The sequence below is a fragment of the Carcharodon carcharias genome, chromosome 1 (assembly GCF_017639515.1).
Source record: "Carcharodon carcharias isolate sCarCar2 chromosome 1, sCarCar2.pri, whole genome shotgun sequence".
NCBI lineage: Eukaryota > Metazoa > Chordata > Chondrichthyes > Lamniformes > Lamnidae > Carcharodon > Carcharodon carcharias.
This window is the reverse complement of record NC_054467.1, coordinates 257,564,311-257,573,298: the sequence shown is the minus strand read 5'-3', so window position 1 is coordinate 257,573,298 and position 8,988 is coordinate 257,564,311.

Sequence of the window (8,988 nt, the reverse complement as noted above, 5' to 3'; positions counted from 1 at the left end):
TGCCTGGGGATTTTAGTGAGCAGTCCTCACTCTTTCTGGAAAAGGAGCTTCAAAACCACTTTGTGTCTCTGTGTCTGTCTATAAGTGTCTGCTTGTGTCTGTCTCTTTTGCTAACTGTGTCTCCCTGTATTGATTGTGTTTGTCTCTCTCTCCCTGTCTGCCTCTCCCAGTGCGTGTGTCTCTCATTTTGACCTTCCTTTCTCTCACTGTATGTCTGTCTCTCTCACTCTGCGTTTCTGCAACTTTCTCTCTATTGCTTTATCAACTTTCTTAAGGTCTGTGTCTTTCTATTCTTCAGACCCTTTTTCGAACAAGATCTCCGTGTGTGTGTGTGTGTGTGTGTGTGTGTGTGTGTCACTCAGGTGGATGATAAAGACACCATAACACTATTTCAAAGAATAAAAACCAAAATTGCTGCAAAAACTAAATATAGTGAAATATATACTGCTTGAGGGGGAGTGGGACAGGTGAAGCTGGATAGAGGGCCAGTGATAGGTGGAGGCAAAGAAGAGATTGCCAAAGATGTCATAGACAAAAGGTAAAAGGGGTGTTGATGGTGGTGGAACTGGCAACAGGAGGTGCTAATGGTGACACTAAGTGTAGAAAGCAGGATGAGCAAGTGACAGATGGCCCTAGTGGGGGTGGGGTGGGGCGAGGGTCCACTTCCCCATCACCCCAACACCTCAACCCCCTCCCACGGCACCTTCCCATGCAACCGCAGAAGGTGCAACACCTGCCCCTTAACTTCCCCCTCTCCTCACCGTCCAAGGGCCCAAACACTCCTTTCAGGTGAAGCAGCATTTCACTTGCACTTCCCTCAATTTAGTCTACCGCATTCGCTGCTCCCAATGCGGTCTCCTCTACATTGGAGACACCAAACGCAGACTAGGTGACCGCTTTGCAGAACACCTTCGGTCTGTCCACAAGCATGACCCAGACCTCCCTGTCACTTGCCCACATGTCTGTCCTTGGCCTGCTGCAATGTTCCAGTGAAGCCCAGTGCAAACTGGAGGAACAGCACCTCATCTTCTGACTAGGCACTTTACAGCCTTCCGGACTGAATATTGAGCTCAACAACTTCAGGTCGTGAACTCACCCCCTTTTTGATCTCCTTTTTTCAAATACTTATTTTTAATTTTTATATATAATGTATATTTTTCCCACCTATTTCTATTATTATTTTTAAAAATTTACTTCCATTCATTGTTTTATCCCCAACCTATTTCGATCTTTTACCCCACACCGTCCCCTCCCCCTTCCCCACCCCCACTAGGGTCATCTGTCACTTGCTCATTCTGCTTTCTACTCTTAATGTCTCCATTAGCACCTCCTTTAGCCAATATTACCACCTTCAACAGCCCTTCGACCTTTTGTCTATGACATCTTTTGCAATCTCTCCTTTGCCTTCACCTATCACTGGCATCACCTGCCCCACCCCCTCCCCTTAAAGAGTATATATTTCACCACATTTTTACTTCTCTTTAGTTCTGAAGAAGAGTCACACAGACTCGAAATGTCAACCCTGTCTTTCTCTCCACAGATGCTGTCAGACCTGCTGGGTTTCTCCAGCAATTTTGGTTTTTGTTTTAGATTTCAAGCATCCGCGGTATTTTGCTTTTAACTATATCAGAGAAGGTTTGCCCAATGTCCTGGCCAATAATTACCTCAACTAACACCCCAGAAACAGTTTATCTGGTCATTATCCCATTGTTGTTTGTGGGAGCTGGCTGTGTGCAAATTGGTTGCTGCATTCTCTACATTACAGCAGTGACAACACTTCCAAAAAGTGCTTCGTTGACTGTAGAACTCTTTGGGTGGTCCTGAGGGTGTGAAAGACACTTTGGAAATACAAGCCTTTCTTTACCTGTGCTTCTGTCGTGTGCCTATTTCCATGGTCAAACATTGTTTAGAGTTATTAAATGTGTGACTGCCAGCTTCAATGACAAGTCTTGTCCTTATATTTGGTATTGGACTGATGATGGAGAGTGGGACAGAGGTTGGGGTAAACGAATGAATAAAAAAAAAGTCTAGAAGCCATATATAGATGAGCCCAGATATTTTTTGTTTATTCTTTCACGGGATGTGGACTTCACTGGCTGGGCCAGCATTTATTACCCATCCCTAGTTGCCCTTGAGAAGGTGTTGGTGAGCTGCCTTCTTGAACCACTGCAGTCCATGTGGTGTAGGTACACCCACAGTGCTGTTAGGGAGGGAGTTCCAGGATTTTGACCCAGCGACAGTGAAGGGACGGTGAAAGTCAGGATGGGGAGTGATTTGGAGAGAAACGTCCAGGTGGTGGTGCTCCCATCTATCTGCTGCCCTTGTCCTTCTAGATGGTAGTGGTCGTGGCTTTGGAAGGTACTGTCAAAGGAGCCTTGGTGAATTCCTGCAGTGCATCTTGTAGCTGGTACACACTGCTGCTAATGTGTGTTGGTGGTAGAGGGATTGGATGTTGAGGGTGGTGGATAGCGTGTCAATCAAGCGGGCTGCTTTGTCCTGGATGGTGTTGAGCTTCTTGAGTGTTGTTGGAGCTACAGTCATCCAGGTAAGTGGAGAGTATTCCATCACACTCCTGACTTGTGTCTTGTAGATGGTGGACAGGCTTTGGGGAGTCAGGAGGTGAGTTACTCACCACAGGATTCCCAGCCTCTGACCTGCTCTTGTAGCCACAGTATTTATATGGCTAGTGCAGTTCAGTTTCTGGTCAATGATAACCCCTACGATGTTGATAGTGGGGATTCAGTGACGGGAATGACATTGATTGTAAAGGGGCAATGGTTGGATTCTCTCTTGTTGGAGATGGTCATTTCCTGGCACTTGTGTGATGTGAATGTTACTTGCCACTTGTCAGCCCAAGCCTGGATATTGTCCAGGTCTTGCTGCCTATGGGCATGGACTGCTTCAGTATCTGAGGTGTCATGAATGGTGCTGAACATTGTGCAATCATCAGTGAACATCCCCACTTCTGACCTTATGGTGGAAGGAAGGTCATTGATGAAGCAGCTGAAGATGGTTGGGCTGAGGACACTACCCTGAGGAACTCCTGCAGTGATGTGCTGGAGCTGAGATGACTGATCTCCAACAACCACAACCATCTTCCTTTGTGCTAGGTATGACTCCAACCAGCGGAGAGTTTTCCTCCTGATTCCCATTGACTCCAATTTTACTAGGGCTCCTTGATGCCACACTTGGTCAAATGCTGCCTTGATGTCAAGGGCAGTCACTCTCACCTCACCTCTGGAATTCAGCTCTTTTGTCCATGTTTGAACCAAGGCTGTAATGAGGTCAGGAGCTGAGTGGCCCTGGCGGAACCCAAACTGAGCATCAGTGAGCAGGTTATTGCTGATTTTGGGGTTTATTGGTGGTCATTTTGGGAGGAAGGAGAGACCAAATCAACCAATCATCTTGTACCATCTGACAACTCTGAGCTCATCCAAAACTTGCTTCCTGTATCCTTAATTGCACCAAATCCTGTTCAGCCATCATCCCCATGCTTGCTGACCTCCTGTAGCTCCCGGTCCCACAATGCCTCAATTTGAAAATTATCATCCTTGTTTGCAAATACCTCCATGGCCTCTCCTCTCCCAATCTCTGTATTCTCCACCATCTCTGAAATCTCTGTGCACTAATTCCAACCTCTTCAACATCCCAATTTCTTCACCATGCATGGGCATCTTCAGTTGGGTAGGTCACTAGCTCTGGAGTTCTTCCCCGAAACCTCTGCTTCCCCTTCAAAACAATCTTTGAAAGATACTTGTTTGATCAGGGTTTTGGCCTGATGTTCTAATATGTGCCTCAGCACCATGTTTTGCTTGATAATCACTTGTGAAGCTTTGGTACATTGAAGGCACTATATAAATGCAAGTTAAATAACTTGCATTACATTGTTAAACATTTAATGCATGTTTATGGCAGAGTATTAATTAGACTGTGTTCAACCAGGCAATGCTTGCAACACCCAAAGCAAAATGTCTGCTGTTGGATGTGATTCAATGATTGGGCAGCACTTGCTGATCATTCCTGAGTGCGCTAATAGCTACACTAACAACCAATTTAAGATAATCAGTCGAGCTCATAACGTGGCTCATTACAATTCCAGAAATGACTTACATTCATACACAGGGACTTGTTATCTGAAAACAAAAGGAACATGCTCAAGCCTTGCATCTTTTTTTGATTTACCCAGGAGTGTGGGGAGCCTATTTACTTTCTTCATGACAACATCTCAGCCAATCAGCACCCTTTTCTCCTGTAGTATCAGTTGTCATGATGATTTGAAATTTGGCATTCTTGCATTTGTCCTGATGAGTGGAAGATGAAAAGCTTCGACAAAGTTTCTCTCTTTTCAGCAAAAATCCGAGTTCTGTACCAGCAAGTGAATGTTTAAATGCAAGCTATTGCCATCGGTGTCCTGGACAGTTGTGTTGGTGGTCTGGTCAGCCGGCAAGCTGAAATGTTAAAATTAGATCGCACATTAAAACTACAGTACAATCTGAGGGAAAGGGGCCAATAAGTAGCAAATGGCATTGAACCAGAATGAATGCAGTGACACTCACACAGGTAAGGCCGGCCCTGGATAAAATAGTGAAACCAGTTGAAAGAGGAAAGGATATCAGTCTTCCCATCAACAGATCATTCAAATTTCGCTATCAACGTAGAGATGTGGTTTGGAGGCAGGTGCAGGGAGCCCACCAGCAGTGGGGTAGCCGATTAGCTCAAGTAAAGTGCCAACTGAGGCCACTCTTCACATGTCTTCCAGACTTCCCAGATAGCAGATGGTTCCCTCTCAGTGTGGCTGGAGCCTGCCAATGTCATCGTGCTGGTCTCCTGTCACAGGCCACGGAGTGGGATGAGGGAGGGAGGGAGGGAGGGGTGTTGCCAGAGGTACATGCTGCAAAGGTGCTCGGGCCCACTGTGGCTGCAAGAGCCACGGCCACTGCCGTGAGCCTTCCTGCGGGTGGATTCCCCCCCTGTGAAATGATGGCCCTGGCAGCTGTGGCCACAATATATTTTGTACCGTTTTTAGAGGGTGCCTCCATCTTGAGGCATTCTCACAGTTCCCCTCCTCCTTAAATTGGTCTCCCCCACCCATTTCTCCTAGTGGAATAGCCAGCCATCCAGAGCATTCCCATTGGCCCCCCAGCTTGCGGAACCCAACCGCTGGCCTTCGTTGGATGAGCACCCTCCTTGAAGTTCACCCCCAGCATCCTGCCAAGGCTGTTCCTGGGTTCCAGCCTGGGAATTCAGCTTGGCGCTGGGCTTGGTGCCCAGGAATTAAAATTCAGCCTGTGGTTCTTGGAATAGAGCTCCCCCTTCAGTTACCAATGGCCTAAGAGGGCATTGGTTACCGTGGGCTTCCTTTGGCTTGGCAAAGTACCACAGTGGTTTGCTGTTGCCTCCTGTAGTATGGTTGAGGAGGAAACTCTCCCACTCTTACCCCCTGCCATCAGGCGTTTTGGAAGGATTTATGGGCTGATGATCAACCTGTTTATTAGCCACCTCGTGCACACATCTTCCAAGGGCACCAAGCCCTGGAGTGGGACTTGAATCCAGAGCTTCCAAGGTAGGCACACTACCCACTGCGCCACAATACCTTTTGTAATAGATTTATTTAATGTAAATCAAAGGGCGCTATTCTGTCCTTGTATGGAGTCTGAGGTTAGACTGCATCTGGACTACTGGGTCTGGCTTTGGACCCCACATGGTGAGTGAGTTAAGGGCTTGAGAAAAGGGCAGAGGAGAGGGACAACACTGATTCCTGTCTTAAAGGGTGATATTCATTCAGACAGGTTTAAAGAACTGGGTCTTTTACTTTAGAGCCAAGAGATGACCTCATAGAGGCCTGTAATATAAAAAGAGGGCGGTACAGCATGTATAGTTTTATTATTCTCCCATGGGACATAGGTGTCACTGGCAAGGCCAGCATTTGTTGCCCATCCCTAATTGCCCTTGAATTGGGTGGACCACACCACTTCAGAGGCATGGGTCTGGAGTCACAAGTAGGCCAGACCAGGCACAGACAGCAGATTTCTTTCCCTGCAGGAACCAAGATGGGCTTTCACAGCAATTTATTACTATGTCTAACTTTATATTCTAGATTAATTAATTGAATTTAAATTCCTTCAGCTGCCATGGTGAGTTGTGAACCTGTGCCCCCTAGCACGTTAGCCTGGGAGCTTTAGTGCAGTGATGTTACCACTCTGCCACCACCATATTATTGCCCCAGAAATAGGTTATTTCAGTTTGACGCACTGGGGAGAACGAGGGCACATGAGATTACACCGTCTGAGATTGGGAACAGATGAGATGTCGAGCATTTTCTCTTCTCCCACAGAGGCAGTTAGTTTCTGGAACTAAGTGTGCAGATTCTCAATGCCCCTTCAAGATGGAATTGGCCCAGTTCCTGACTGGGGCAAAGATTTTGTCACATAGAAAGTAAATGGATGAAGTTTCATGAATAACCTGAAGCCCACTGGGGCTCCTGGCCTGCCCGCCAGCCTTAAGGTTGGCCGGGCGGGGTGTTTAATTATCTTAACTAGCCTGTCGATGGCCTCAATTGGCCATTGACAGGTCGGCGGGCGGACAGCTGATTTCCCTGTCCGCCCGCCTACCTGAAAATTTAAAGGGACCGGGATGACGTCGGGAGGTTCCTCCTGACATCATCCCGCGTCATTTTCCCATCGGCAAGCAGGCCCCACCCCCAAATCGCCAATGGGAAGACCCGGGCCTAGGAGTGCATGAAATAGAAGAAACCTGATTGAGGGCCCAGTGGATAATATTAGGTAGTGGGGGCGGTGTAAGAAATTGGGGTCTTGAGTAAACAGGTATTTTTTGCTTAATATAGAACCTTGATAGGATCTTCTAAACAGCATTGATTCTCTCTCTGGAAAGAGGATGTTGACATTCCTAAGCTGATAGGATGGTGTCTTGTGCACCCCCCTTATCCATGCAAGCGTTTAGAAAGGGCCAGGATATGACCCTCAGCGTGATGTAAACTAAAAAGCTGACCTCGAGCAGGGTGAGGCACAAGGAGGGCGGTAACCACCCTGATGTTTGGAGTACCTGTCCTGTGTCCATTGGTCAGGATAGTTAGACGATTGACACTGGGTAAGCTACCAGGCCCCAGAAAAAGGGTATACTAACAAATGCTCAGGCACAGGAGCCAGGTCCTCCTGAGGGATCATATAGGGGGAGCTGAGGGGCTGGTGAGGTGGCAGTGCCGATTGGGCAGTTGCCTTCTTGAGATGGAAGATGGATCAGAAGAGAAGGGGGGAAGGTTGAGAGATCGAGAGAAGAGTTTGCTCATCCTTCGACTGGAGGGTGGAATGCTACTATCACAAGCTGTCATGGGTCATATACCTTTCTCTGTCTAATTAGTTAATGTATCATATCTAAACTGGTGCTTCCTAATAAACTTAACAAACCTTCTTAAAATTACTTATGACCAATCGACTGCCTAGTTAGGTATCTGTGGTTGCTGCGAGCAGGAGACACATTATACAAGGTGAAAAATTAGATCAAACACTGGAACCCACAAGGGTTGAAGTGGTTCTGGAGAAGCCAAGTGAATCTTTGCTTTCAGAGTTTAGCAGGGACCAAGGAGGTTCCAAAACAGAGTTAGGAAGCAATGATTTTAAACAGTTCCTCGCTTCAGGCTCCCTGGAATCACGAGGCCCTAGTTAGCATCAAGAAGCTCCACACCAAAAGCTGGAATGTACCTGCGGAGAGACCTGACTCCTGCACCTTCACTATCCACGATCCTGACCCCCACCCTACGGGGTACTTTTGCCCCAGCTGAGAGTACACCAAACATTGGAGTCGGGTCACTGTTCAAGCAGGGTGTCGCTCGCAAACACCAATGGTTCAGAAAATTGGGGTTTGAGGAAGAAGCTAAAATGTTTCAAATTCAAACGACACGTTCTACTGACTTTAAAACTGCTGCCGTGTTCCATTTCTTAAGACAAATTACAAGCTGTGCTAGCACGGAACTGCGAAGGTCAGTTTGTTCCCAAAGTATAAGGATAAGCCCGGAGTTTGACAGCAATCCAACGTGAGTCAGATGAGTTGACTGAACTGCTAAAATTCAAACTAAAAACACGTTTTACTGACTATTTCTTCCAAATGTCATTAAACGGCAAATATTGGACCTTGAAAATTGTTTTGAAGGAGGGAAAAGGTGAACAAAGAGAGACGGGGAGGGACTCAGTTCCTTTCCTGGACTCTGTGAGGCTCCGTAGTCGACTTGTTTCAAAGAAGCTGTTGTCTCTTACAAAATGATAACAAAAAAAAAAGTGTTTCCAAGTAATTGGGAATTTAATCTAAAATTTGAAGGGGAACTGAAGAAAAGAATTTAACCGAGCAGGTTTTAAAATTGAGTTCAGATTTTTATGTGCTTGGGGAAGGTTTTTTTTTTAAAAATTGACATAAAGTGACACAATTGCAGACCAAGTTTTCTCACCCCCACCCCCACCCTCACCCAAACAAGCAGCGGAGTTAACTCTTTCTGCTGACCACTGCTTCCTTTTTTAAATTCATCACGCAGCCTTTGGATTGCTAAGTATGTACGGGACACCATTAGATTTTATGTTTCTAAATTTACAGATGTGATTGGATATCTCCACCCATTGTGGGTCCTGGCCGGAGCCACAGTGGATTGTTTGTGTATTTTTTCTTTTTTGAGAACGGGTGACGATGGTCTCCAGCTCCGAGCGAAAGCAGCAGTTTTGAGAATTAAAGCACAGCAAAGGGACTTTACCTTTCGGGGACTTGGCCTTCAACATTCAGGCCGTCTTGTTACAATTTGAGACAGGAGGTATGGAAAGCTAAACTGGTGGCAAACGTTTTTGTGTCTGATGTAAAACCCCCCTTTAATGTGACCAAGCCTGTCTCTGATACTGGAATTGATAAATAACTGGACGTGAGTTGCTATGTCAGGCAAGTCCAAAGGGAAATTTACCTGATGTTTAAGGGAATAAACAAATTCTACTT